Source organism: Capricornis sumatraensis, chromosome 22, assembly GCF_032405125.1.
Source record: "Capricornis sumatraensis isolate serow.1 chromosome 22, serow.2, whole genome shotgun sequence".
Classification (NCBI taxonomy): Eukaryota; Metazoa; Chordata; class Mammalia; order Artiodactyla; family Bovidae; genus Capricornis; species Capricornis sumatraensis.
Window position 1 is genome coordinate 29669760 of NC_091090.1, and position 13774 is coordinate 29683533.

Below are 13774 nucleotides of genomic sequence, written 5' to 3' on the forward strand. Positions count from 1 at the left end.
GGGTAAGCGCTTGACTTCTGGTCATGGTGGTGGTTTATAGGCCCAGCCTTTGGAGACAGACTGCCCGGGTAAACTCACTGTGGCACTTGATGCTATGTGGCTTGGGGTGAATTATCTTCTCTTTCTGTAATTCAATTTCTCCATCTGTTAAATGGGAATGCAAGACTTAAGTCTGTTGTGAGAATGATGTGCAAAGTGCTTAGGTCAGAGCAGTAAAAAAGCATGATATGTATGTCTTAATAATTACATTTCTACTCCTATCACATTGCTTCCTAAATGCCAAAACCCCATTAGATTATAGGAGGTATGTGAGGATATCTGAAAGCATACACATGTTGTTGATTAACGATGGTTATCTTCGGCTTGTGAAATCAGGATGTGTATGTGACCACGTTATGTCGCTTTTTCAAAAGTGTTATGCATTAAGCCTATACTGTGTTTGACATTTAGAAAAAGGTGATAAAATATTTTAGACAGGCAATTATTAAGAATCAAAATACTCAATTATTTCTACACTATGGTGACAAATACATGTATAGAAGCAAAGACACAAAGGAGCAGAACAAGAAAACTAATGTGAATTGGGGTACAAGATTATGAGTAAGTTAATTTTCTTTTAGAATGCCCTGGAATTTTAGTATACTATCATTTCTTTATAAATTAATTAAAATCAGGAGAACAGACAGGAAGCAAAAGGGAACTTTCTTTACAAACAGAAAAGAAGAAGGGAGAGACACGTCAAGTGAAGAAACTGCACATCGTGAGAGCTGTGAGTTAAGTTTTATCTGGGGCAAAATGAAAACCGTAGTCCAGGAGACAGCCTATCAGAGATCTCTGACAAACTGCTCTGAAGAGGTAACGGGGGGAGGTCAGGATGTATGTAATTTTAGTGAGGAGAGCAAGGAGAGGCGGCCCCTTCAGCTAAACGTCCAATGGCTGCCTAATCCCACCAAGCAATTTACCAGCCCCGCCCTCTAATGTGCCCCCTACCCCACAGTACTCCAAAATAGTCAAGGGGCCAGAAAAATCCCCCACCAGCCAATGGGCAGAAATTTCGCTACTCCTGTACATGGACACACCTCACATTATCATCTAATAAAGTAACTTTTGGTGGTCATTGGACTCATTAACTGCTCACAGATATTCCATGAACACATACATCTAATGATAACAGACTGAGTTATGGGCAGGACACGCACAGTAGAGCACCTTGTTTTATAACCTGCAACTATCAATCAAGACTGTCAGTCAATGACCCCCTGGATTATGCAAATGACCTTGCCTTAAAAACTCTGTACCTTAGCTTTCCAGGACCATTTTCTCTCTTGGTGTGGCCCAGTTTTCTCTTGAGATGTTCTCTCTGTTCTTTCTTTCAGTATTGTCAGTAAACTTTCGTGCAGTAGGTAAGACCTTAGATTCTTCTTCTTTGTATCCTTACCAAGAACTGCGGCCCAGGGAAGGAGTCGTCCCCAAACTTTCCTCCATTAACAGAAGCAGCACTCACTTTACCTTGGCACAGATCCGCACAGTCCAGCATCACCCTGTGTCATGGAGCCTGGCACAGCTTTTCAGGACAGCACACCATATCCTGAGTGCATTAGTGCTGGGCAGAATGCACATTAGCATGGGCCTCATTCCCACCCAATCCTGGGCGCAGGCTTTAGCTTGGCTTTGCATTGCCTTGTATTAGCTTAGCATGTCCTTGTAGCTCACCAGTTATGGTAACTGTACATGAAGAAGTGTGGGGCTTTGAGTTCTAGGCAAAAAATTGTCTCAATCACTAAGGAAACTTGGAAAGTGGCTTACCATCTCTGAACCTAATCCTTCATCAGTAAGACTACTGCGATATTTCAAAAGATAATATGTGTTAAATGCTTGGCATACAATTACTCACAATTGCCCATCATCACAATCATCTGCCTTCTGTGTTGACAGAGGGGAGCTATATGTACAAGTAGCATCTTAACCGCAAAAGTCTCTGCCTCCAGGGCTCAAGCGGTAGTGTTGGAGAGAGGGTGATGGAGTGGGGTGTTTGAAAGGCTGGGAGAGACTTTCCAGGAGAATTTCACAAAAAGAGGGGCAGAGCCAAGGCAAAGAGGAGGTTATCAGAAATGCAATCGAAGGCAAGTCCACCCTCAGGGCATTCCTCGGAGGAGTGCTCCTCCAGCTGTGCTTGTGAAAGAATTCCCCAAGGACTATAAAAGCACAGATTGTTGGGCCTCCTTGAGCAGAGGTTCTTTTTTAGCTGACTCAGGAATGGGGAGCCAAGGATGTGTATTTCTGTCCAGTCATTGGAGAAGGAAAGCTGTGACATTCCCAGGAGGGGGACTTCTCCCCCTTAGAGACACAGGCCAAGGCAAAGCAAACAACCGTCCAGTCTCCTGGCTTCTGCCCAGTATGTAAAGAGCAACCAGTTTTTTCGTTTTACAACACGGGTTAGAAATTCCAAATTCATTTCAATAAAGTAGTCTAGAAAGAACGTCTATTTCAATATCTCTCCCTTCTGCTACACGGCTCTACTGTGGAAATAAACAATTTGAATCTCTCCAGTCATCAAATTGGTGTCTCTGTGAAAGCCAGATGGCGATGGTGTTAGGTTGAGAAGAACCACACCAGATTTGGACCCCTGGCAGGACACCCCTCCCTCCTTGGAACAAAGTGCTTGGAAGTATGCAGAGCATGAAAGAGGTCACAGAAGGTAAAAGAGGCCTACAGGCATAAATGGAACAAGCTGACCCAGAGTGGAATGCAAACCTATAGGTCAAAATGTCTATGTTAAGAGAAATTGGGCAAGCTGGAAACCAAAAGCCAAAGTCAAAATCTTGACTGAAGAAAAGCAAGTAGATCTGATATTTTAATCCAAGCTCTTCTTTCTTATTGTCTTGAAAAATTGTTTCCTTAATTGGAACCCAGACCCCTAAGCTGGCATCTGCAACATTAAGAGCAGGACTGGCCTTGCTACTGATTTGACTTTAAAATCAAATTAAACTGCAGAAGCAACACACTTCATAAAATTGGTACTCTTTACCTTTGTAATTATTCAGATATTATTAAATATATATACAACTTGTATGAAGTGAAGTGAAGTGAAGTTGCTTAGTCGTGTCCAACTCTTTGCGACCCTGTGGACTGTAGCCTGCCAGGCTCCTCTGTCCATGGGATTTTCCAGGCAAGAGTACTGGAGTGGGTTGCCATTTCCTTCTCCAGTGGATCTTCCCAACCCAGGGATCGAACCCAGTTCTCCCGCATTGTAAGCAAATGCTTTTACCATCTGAGCCATCAGTACAACTTGTATAATATACCTAATAAAAATAAAGATTAAATATATATATACATCAATTTGGGAAAAAATACTGCAGAAAAGTTCGATTTCCTCTCACCAAGTTGCCCATCTGAATAGAATGGGCCTTCTTGCCTCTGCTGACCTCTAGTGGTACCAGCGATCGTGGTTAAAAGGAACAGAAAAAGCAGGTGGAAATAGAAGAGGGAAAAAAGGACATGCTTCTTGTGGAATGGGTTCAGTTCAGTGCAGTTCAGTCGCTCAGTCGTGTCCGACTCTTTCTGACCCGATGAATCGCAGCACGCCAGGCCTCCCTGTCCATCACCAACTCCCGGAGTTCCCTCAGACTCGCTTCTATCGAGTCAGTGATGCCATCCAGCCATCTCATCCTCTGTCGTCCCCTTCTCCTCCTGCTCCCAATCCCTCCCAGCATCAGAGTCTTTTCCAATGAGTCAACTCTTCTCATGAGGTGGCCAAAGTACTGGAGTTTCAGCTTTAGCATCATTCCTTGCAAAGAAATCCCAGGGATGATCTCCTTCAGAATGGACTGGTTGGATTTCCTTGCAGTCCAAGGGACTCTTAAGAGTCTTCTCCAACACCACAGTTCAAAAGCATCAATTCTTCGGTGCTCAGCCTTCTTCACAGTCCAACTCTCACATTCATACATGACCACTGGAAAAACCATAGCCTTGACTAGATGGACCTTAGTCGGCAAAGTAATGTCTCTGCTTTTGAATATGCTATCTAGGTTGGTCATAACTTTGAATGTGTAAATTGCCCCAAATATGTGTTAGCTAGAAATGCAGTTTAGACCACTGACACGAAAACTTATTGATTGGTGGTAGTTAAATACGATTTCTTCTTAAACAAATAGTTGCCATAGTTGCAAAAATTACAACTATGTTCTTAACATATTACCTGGGAAGCTACTTGAATAAAGAATCTCAACCTGAAAAAAAAAAAAAGAAGAAGAATCTCAGCCTAAATTTGCAACTTAGGAACTGCCTAAATCAGAACTGAAGGCAGACCAGTAGCAGATGCTACGTGGAGGCTGCATTGGTTTGTATCGTAAGTGCTGTTCACATCCTGTTTTGGAGTTGAAACTGGAGAAGAGTATGGACCCAAGGACAACAGTTATCAAAAGCAACCAAGGCTGCCAGGGAGATGGGGCGGTGGAGGCATTCTGTTCCAGGCACTATCTCCACAGCACTGAAAGGACCAAGGTCCTCATTCTACAGCTAAGGAGATAGAGGCTCAGAAAGATAAAATGTGCTTGTCATCCAGCTGGCAGAGCCAGATCCCTGTTCTTTCTGATGCCAAAGTCTGTGCTAGAGTCTCCACATCCCTCTCACCCTCACGGAGGAAAGGAAGCAGACCATGAACTGGGGTCTGAAACTTGTACCAAGGCCACCACCGCTGGGAGAAAGAGAGGGTCTCAGACATAAAACAAGCAGAGACAGAGTGGGAAGGTGGCCAGGGCAGCCCGGGGCTTCGACTCCTGAGTAGATAAAACACAGGACATGGGCAACATTTGGGACCTACTTGTACCAAAAAAAACTATTCATTGCTAATCTGAAATGCAGATTGAACTGGCCATTTGGATTTTTATTGGCTAAATCTGCAACCCTATTCCTGAGTATCTTTTGTGTCTGGTTAGTTGAGTCAGAGGCAGTCTTGAAACTGTCCTCAATAAGCAAATGTTTATATATGTTTATATGTGTGATATATGTTTATATGGCTCCTATATGGTATAGACAGCAGATAGGGGGTGAAAGGAGATAAAACATTCTCAAACCTGCTGAGGGTCACATTCTATGACCCAGTCTTGGGGAGCTAAGAGTGTGTTTGTTTGCAAAGATGAGTAAGAATACAAGGCCGTGTCTAAAATGTCAGTGGGCACATAGATATGTGGGATCTTGTTAAGACGCAGGTTAAATTCAGCAGGTCTGGGGCTGGGCTTGAGACTCTACATTTCAGCTCCCAGGGGATGATCACGCTGCTGACCTAGGGCTGTACTTCAGTGAAATGCGTGAACCATGTGGGTAGTTCAAGAGCACGCTGCAGATGGAGCCATTCATACCGCGATGAGCAGGGGGCAGTGGGGGCCCATGGCTGAAGTCTCAAGAATCAGTGCTTCAGACCCATCTGCTGTGTTCTGCCACAATTACAGTCAAGCTGTTGGTCTTAATCATTCACTTTTGGCAACAGACACATACAGCACTGTTCAGCCAGAATTGCTGACCCAGGGATGTTATCTCTTTTCTGTCAGCGATTTCTGCAGTGGTCAAACTGAGCACTTGTGGACTGGTGGGGCAGAACATTTATGTTCTCACAGATACCTGTGTTAAAAGATGCAGAGAACTCATTTCATCTTTCTGCCTCTAGAGTAAAGGGACCCCTTTCCCACAATCCTACTTTTCAATGCTTAATTCTTTTTGATACAGGGAGCAGCACTGAACTGTGGGGCCAGACCTACAGAAGCTGCTAAGGGTCAGACCCTCCTGCAGGAGGTCCTGGCGGGCATTTGGGAACAGAGGCTTCCCTGCCCAGGGCCAGCCATGAGGCTGCCATGGATAATGCGTCTCTGTTGTTTTTGCCCTCCCACCTCATATTTGGCCAACTTGGAGGCAAATGTCATCTTCAGTTCTGTATTCCTTCCAGGTTTGGAAGGAGAGAAAAACTGAAATTTATGAAGGGTCACTAGCCTGAATTCACCATTGCATTCACACGCTTGTCCAATTTTTAATTTTTGTTAAATTCATTTCATTTGTGTGAATAAGCATGTATCTTTAGAGTTTATAGACAAACCAGATGCTGCAAGGGTATCTTCTTACTTTTCTTAATGTGGATGCCCTGATTAAACTGAAGATGATTTTGGAAACTGTTCAGATAATCTTTCATGTGAAAAAAGCTTTGTAATTCCATTTCCCAGGAGAGACTGGGGCTGGCCCTCCCTTTTGGCAGATGTGTCCCTGGAGGCATCATCCGCTTCACTGAACTCCGGCATTCCTTCCAAACCCTGACTCTTCTCTCTGCTTGTTTCACACCTGAGTACCTAAAGCCATTCTCTATGACACCTTCTGGAAATATTAAATGCAGCTAAATTGTAGTTGTAAATTCGACCACAAAGACCTGAAAGGAAAAACAGTCCAATAAAACTAGATTATCAGATTCTTTTGCAATTGTAAAGGGACAACAAAGGCATTTAGACTATTGGGAAAGAGCAGCTACTTCTAGGTGTACATGACAGCTCTGTGAATAGGTGATCCAGCTTGAAGCGGAACTTGGGGGGCATTCTCCACACCCCATTCACTATACTGGTTCCCTGTTACTTACAGTCTAATGCCAATGCAGGTACTTCCCAATCCTTGCGCTTCCTCTGCTACTGAGATTGACAACAAGCATTCCTGGGCTGGGCAGATCAAGATTCTTTTCAGCCTCTTATTTGCCCTATGACTGTGGAAAATTACTTTAACTTCTCTGGGACCTACCTTCTAAGACAGTTGTTAAGAGGTGGAAACTGTCTAGAACAGAGCTAGACACACAGCAGGCACTCAAAGACAGTAGCTATTATGCTTATTGTGTCCTTGTAAATAGCAGAGGCAATGGAGAGAGAATTCAAGAGAAAACAGAAAGCAGGGATAAGTGAGGTAAGCCAAATGCCCCTATATCCTCTGAAAAGGCTACTGTCTCAAGCAAATAGAAATCTAGCCAGAAGCTGACCTCTGTTTACCAGGCAGGAACTGGGGATACCCCAAAGGAGAACAAGCCACATAACCTCCCCCCGAGGACTCCCACAATTATTATTTTAAGCAGATAAGGAGGGAAGCATTCCCAGAAAAAAGAGCCAAACATGTTTTTCTTGGCATAAGAGATGCCATCTTGGGCTGAAACCATTTTGTGGTCCAAGCTTAGCCACAATGATTGCCCTTGAACAGGTTTCCTTGATTAATAATCTTAGGGGACCTAAATGCAGAAACACAGGAACAGCAGACAAGAAACAATAATTCAGTGATAAGACACAGTCCCAGTTCCTTCTTAAGGGATACATATTACACTTTGATACATTTCTTATAGTTCTGCAAGAACTAAGGCCTCCCCCCGGGTGGAAGATGATATAATAACCACCTGCTGAGAGCCCAGACTGGTTGGAACCTAAGAAATGATGATGGTGACTTTTGTGTGTGTGGCCATGCTGTAGGGCATGTGATCTTAGCTCCCCAACCAGGAATTGAACCTATACCCCCTGCCTTGGCAGTGTGGAATCTTAACTATTGGACCTGTCTTAACTTACCCGTCTTAACTAATAATGGTCTTTTAACTATTCCCAACATTGCGAAGTCCTGATGTTGATATTTTCTGACCCTCATGACTTCTATCAGCTAAAGCCTGGTCTCTGGCAACCTCTGCCCAGTTTTACGCTGAATGATCTTCTGCTCAAGCCCCTTCATGAACATGTGTGCACCCTTAGCTTAAAACGTCCATAATATTGCAGTTCAGGGACACACTGCTTTGGGAAAGATCCCTAGTGTTCTTCTTACTGGGAGACACTGCAAGTAATAAATTCTTCTTTTTCCCGGGCTTTCACTTGATTGTGTCCTTTGGTTTGACACCCACCAAGAAGGGAACAGCCGATGACCAATCTGTTGTGATAGTCTGAGGGTGGGTTGGAAAAGAATTTCCAGATGCAGTATTTGAGAAGGGAGTGAGTTTATTAAGAGCAAGAAGCAGAGATAATGAAAGCACTGCAAATGCAGTGGAGGCAGGGAAACCTGACGCATGGGCTATGCGCGTGTGTGGCAAGTCCCTTCAATCGTGTCTGAGTCTTTGCAACCCCATGGACTGTAGCCTGCCAGGTTCTTCTGTCCACGGAATTTCCTAGGCAAGAATACTGGAGTGGGTAGCCATGCCCTTCTCCAGGGAATCTTCCCCACCCAGGGATCAAATCTGGGTCTCCTGCTTTGCAAGCAGATGCTTGCCATCTGAGCCACCAAGGAAGCCCAGGGAAGCTAGAAGGGTGGCATTAGAAGATTGGTTAGGGCGCTATGGGGTGAATACCAGGGTGGGTATTCTTATCATCTAATTTGGGGTCAGGAAACCTGCTGGTGATGGTCAGGAGGATTTTGGCATTGATTACAATGGGGTTCAATCAGGTTTGAAGATGACTTTGGTTCTGGGGTCTGCATCTGTGGGCTCTGCCTCTTGGTACAAGGCCTTGCACCTGTGACCTCAGTATGGGACTCCACAAAATCTGACTCTAGGTGGGCTCTATTCCTTTAACTCTAACCCTTGTGTTCTATAGCCAGTGCTTAGTCATGCTGGCTCTGCACCGTCTATAAAAGAACGTTGCCTGTAACCTGAAGTACGCAGGACAGCCCATTCTCAAGGCTCTGACCTTTAAAGTATGATGATTTTCCATTCGCAGAGATAAAAAATTTGTAGAACAGAGAACAACATTTGTCTCCTTGGAGATTTATGGTAACACTGTGACCAGACCTACATAGACAGCTGCAAGAACAAAGGTTTTTACCTCCCTCTTGGGGTCTGGTCGGCACCAAGGAGGTTGCAATTTCAGCCACACTCCCATCCCCCTTGAGTATAAAAGAATCCTGAATTTTAACTTGGATAAGATGGTTCTTTGGGAAACTAGTCCACCATCTTCTGGTCTGCTGGCTTTCCAAACAAAGTCCCCGTTCCTGGCCCCAACACCTCATCTCTCGATTTATTGGCCTGTTGTGTGGTGAGCAATAGGAACTTTGACACATAACAGTAACACCATCACCATTACTAGGAAAATGGATCAGCTCTCTCTTCCTGCTGCTGAAATTCAGCCTCTGTTCACCAGTGCCAAACAGAAATGCAGAGTCAGAGTTCCGGCTGAGATAGAAAAGAGTAGCTTTTATTGCTTTGCCAGACAAAGGGGGCCACAGTTGGCTAACACCCTTAAGACTGCTGTGTGACCCACCTTGGAGGGGGAAGTGAGTTTTACAGTGTTCAAGGATCAGGGAGTAATCAGCTCATGGATAATTCTTGGATCAACTGGCCACAAGGTAAAGTTTCAAGCATCATCAATTTTCTGATTTCAACCAGTTTTGGGTCTACATTCTTGTGGTCAGCAGTTTTCACCTGGAGGGGTCTGCTTCCTATAAAACAATTTAGGAATGTGTGTCAGGCCTTTATCTAATCTTTCAGGGAGCTGTGAGTTTGGGGGTTCTGCTATGTGGCAGAATTATAGTCCAAATTGTTACCAGTTCCCTAGTCTAACAGCTATTCTTTGTTTCTACATCTTCCCATTTCCCAATCATTAACTCTTGGCTCAGCATTTTACTTCAAAAGACAAGGACACAGGGGCTTGTCACAGTTTCATTCCCAACCTGAGCCACAGATCTGGAGGACCTGCTTATTAGAATGCCCTCACCAGAGGCTGAGCCAAGCAAGGAGGTCCCTGCAGGCCAGGACTCAATGTTATCAGAGACCATGCTGAGAAATGAGATGGGATAATCGCTCCCCAACAGTATCTGGATCTGTTTTATAATGTGTTTGTGCTTGTGTTTTATGTCATTTGTTGTTAACTTTGGAAGAAAAAGTGTCTTGGCCCTGGCAGGAGCAAGCCTGGCTTCTCACCCTCAACCCAGTCCCAGGTCTGGGAATCCTGGTCCTTGGGCTTCTCAGGGCCTCAATTTCCTCACCTGGGCAGACGCAAATGATCATATGTCTCTTGGAAGGTTGCTGAAAAGATGGAATCATTAATGGATATAGAGCTCCTGGAAGAGAGCCTGGTCTGCAGAAAACACCCGGTAGATGTTCTTTTTTCTCATGACCTTCGTCTAGAGCAACCTCTAATCTCGAAGCAGCATAGTTGGAGCCGGAGGGACCCTTGATCCCTGCTACATCCGTACCTATTTCCTGATCCTGAAATCCCTTTTTGATCAGATAACGCTTTTACCACAGTTAAATATGAGGCATAAAGGACACACTGCAGAGAGAGGTTATGTAAATCTGAGAACTAATTGTGAAGGGGAAAAGGGCTGAAGTTGGAGAATCCAGGAAGAACAGGATCCTAGCTGGCTTCTTCGACATGGATGGCTGTGTGCACAGGGTCCTGCAACCCAGGGTCGGTGTCAGCTCCACGGGTCCTGAAACCCTGCTGCATCCTGTATCAAGTGCCTCTGAGGGGGTCACACAGCAGGAGAGAAGCTAACCTTTGTTAAAAACAAACAAGACAGAATTTCCCCTGATAGTCCAGTGGTTAAGACTGTGTGCTCCCAATGAAGCGGGCGTGGGTTCGATCCCTGGTTGGGGAAACTAAGATCCCATATGTGGCACTGTGCAGCCAAGCACAGATAAATAAATAATAAAAACAACCCCCCTCTCCCACCCCCACAAAAGAACAGGAAAGAAAACAAGACAGCTTTGAAAAGAAGTGACATTTTGACACATGCTGCAACATGGAGGAAACTTGGGAACATTATGCAAAGTGAAAGAGACCCCAAAGGACAAATAATGTATGATTCCAGCTGCTACTGAACCAAACTTGGATCTGCTTGCTTTTGAGCAGTAAAGCCAATCTACTGACCCTGGGTTGCAGGGAAGAAAAGTGCAGTGCTTATTTTAAGGCACCAGAGGAGTCTAGGATAACTCATGCTCTAAAGGCCTGAACTCCCCAGTGGGTTTCAGGGAGGCTTTTTTTTTTTTTTTTTTTAATTATTTGGCTGTGCTGGGTCTTTGCTGCAGCACACTGCCTCTCAGTGGTTAAGACTCTGTGCTCCCAATGCAGGGCACTGGGGTTCGGTTCCTGCTCAGGGAAGTAGATCCTAAAGTGAGGCATTTTTAAAGGCCAGGTGGGAAAGGGGAGTCCCAAGGTGTGTGATCAACTCACATACAATTTTCGGATTGACTAATGGTAAGATATAGGGTTGTGTCACAGGGATTAACATTATCAACCCTCAGCCTCCAGTAAGTTTCAGGATTAAGCGCTCATGGTCATAAGTAGTTAACGTCTTCCATTTGATGAAGGTTTTAGCATCTGTAAAACAACTCAGGAAAAAAATGCATCAGAAACTGTTAGTTAGGTACTTCAGACAGGAATTAAGCAGAGAACCTGGGGGAGGGGGTGTCTGTCCAGGGAAGTCCCTATAGGGTCCTATTCTGTTACACACTCCATGACAACCCACTCCAATACTCTTGCCTGGAAAATCCCATGGACGGAGGAGCCTGGTACGCTGTGGTTCATGGGGTAGCTAGGGATCGGACACAACTGAACGACTTCACTTTCATTTTTTACTTTCATGCATTGGAGAAGGAAATGGCAACCCACTGCAGTGTTCTTGCCTGGAGAATCCCAGGGACGGGGGAGCCTGGTGAGCTGCCGTCTATGGGGTCACACAGAGTAGGACAAGACTGAAGCGACTTAGCATTAGCAGCAGCAGCAGTGAGGTACCTAGAATAGGAAAACTCATGGAGACAGAAAACATGATAGTGTTTTCTATTAATAATGCTATTAATTTCTATTAATAATTCTAATAATACTCCAGGACTGGGGTGAGGGAGATGGGGAGTTATTAATGGGTATACAGTTTCAGTTCGAGATGATTAAAATTTTCTGGGAATGGATAATGGGGATAGTTCTGATTCTCTGTATGCTGAGGCCCAAACAAATAAACAAAAATAGGCTTTCATTGCAATAGGGGAAATTCATAGCCACCCAAAGGAGACATTCTCATTTGTCAAAATTCCAGACTTCTGAAACGGGAGAGCGAGGTTGGTACCAGGATCTCCAACCAGCATTCCCTGGGGGAGAGGACAGGGACTCGCAAGGCCCTGCCCTCTGTCTCTTGGGGCAGGCTGAGTCCATGACCTTCACTTGCCCTTCTCTTTCTGTCCGAAGCTAAGACTCACAGGTGTGGGGAAGAAGAGGTAGGATCTTGAATGTTTCTCAGGGGGTCATTGTGATCTCCAAGGCTCACTTGCTTGGGCACCCAGAGTTACCCTACTAGCTTGTGTAGCAGGCCCTGGGCCCAAAGAGAGCCCTGCAGAGAAGGAATTATAACAAAGACATGAAGTTGCACTTAATGGGATCATCATGCAATGAAAATTGCTCTGGCATCAAGGCTGAGCTTTTGTCAGTGCCTTTGGGGTACTTGCCAGGTTGGGCTCAAGCCTAGGGCTTGTGTTCAAAACCCATGAAGCAAAACAAGGCAAAACCAGCTTGGAGCCATGGGAACCCAGCCATGCGATGCTCTGCTTCTCAAGGCAGGTCCCAGGGCAAGGAGTGAGGACCCAGGAAGTGGTTGTTTTTAAAAACAATCTAATGAGGAAAGGATTTTATCTTTCAGTGTAAAAACCTTCCAAATAGATTTACTTACCAAGACCATGCAATGATCATTAAAAGAAACTGGGTTATAGGTTTGAATATTCCCCAAGTAATTTCTTTTTCTTTTTCCTTAGTTTCTGTCAGGTCAGACTCTTGGCTTTGGCGGAAGTCAGATGAAAAAGCCATCCCACACGGACAGGGCCAGGCTTCTTCTGAGCACCCATCGTTCCCTCTCTTCTTCACCATCTTTTGGCCACGGCTGCCCAGGTCGGGGATGAGAAGGGGGCCATTTGCTAAATGTGATCCCTAGGTTGAGCTTTGACTGACAGGGAGCAGGGTCTCAGGCTCCACCCTGACTGGGCGGGGGTGCTGACTGGCCTGGGTTGTCATAACTGATGAGCAGTCTGTCGTCTGAATGGGCAGGAGGAAAGGATGGGACAGGGTGTAGCATGGGAATGCTCATGTCCTGTGGTTGGTCCTGAGGAAACCGCAAGAAGTCTGATGAGTCATTAAGTCATTTCACAAGTCAGGTCATGTACCGAGGTGTACACGCAGAAACAGATCCAGTGTGTAGCCTGGGCAGACATCCCAGTAGCAGTTTAGGGCTCGTAAAGTTGTCTACCCGAAGTCATTGGCAGGGGCCCTGCCCCAGTCCAGAGACTGCTGCCCCCAAGAGAAGGCTTGGAACATCACCCTAAATAGCTCTTCATCCCACCCCCAGCAGAGCCCTGGACTGGGGTTGAGTTTCAAATTTCACAACTTGGGAACTTAATAATCACCTTTAAAGAAAGTATATCAAGGCTAGGGAAACTTTGGGTCAATCTGTATAATTATTCATCAGTTATGTTTCCGTGTGGCTCAGATGGTAAAAAAAATCTGCTTGCCGATGAGGGAGACCCAGGTTCAATCCCTGGGTCAGGAAGATCCCCTGGAGAAGGGAATGGTAACCCACTCCAGTATTCTTGCCTGGAGAATCCATGGACAGAGGTGCCTCGTGGACTACAGTCCATGGGTCACAAAGAGTCAGACACGACCGAGCAACTAGATTAACTAACACTGCGTCTAATCTCAGTGTCACTGTAGTTGGAATTGTTCAACCAAGGCAAAACCTAGCCTCAGGTGTCTCTGTTCAGTGGAATAAGGTTGTCTAATTGTCCACGATTTTTCCACGGCTGCAAAAT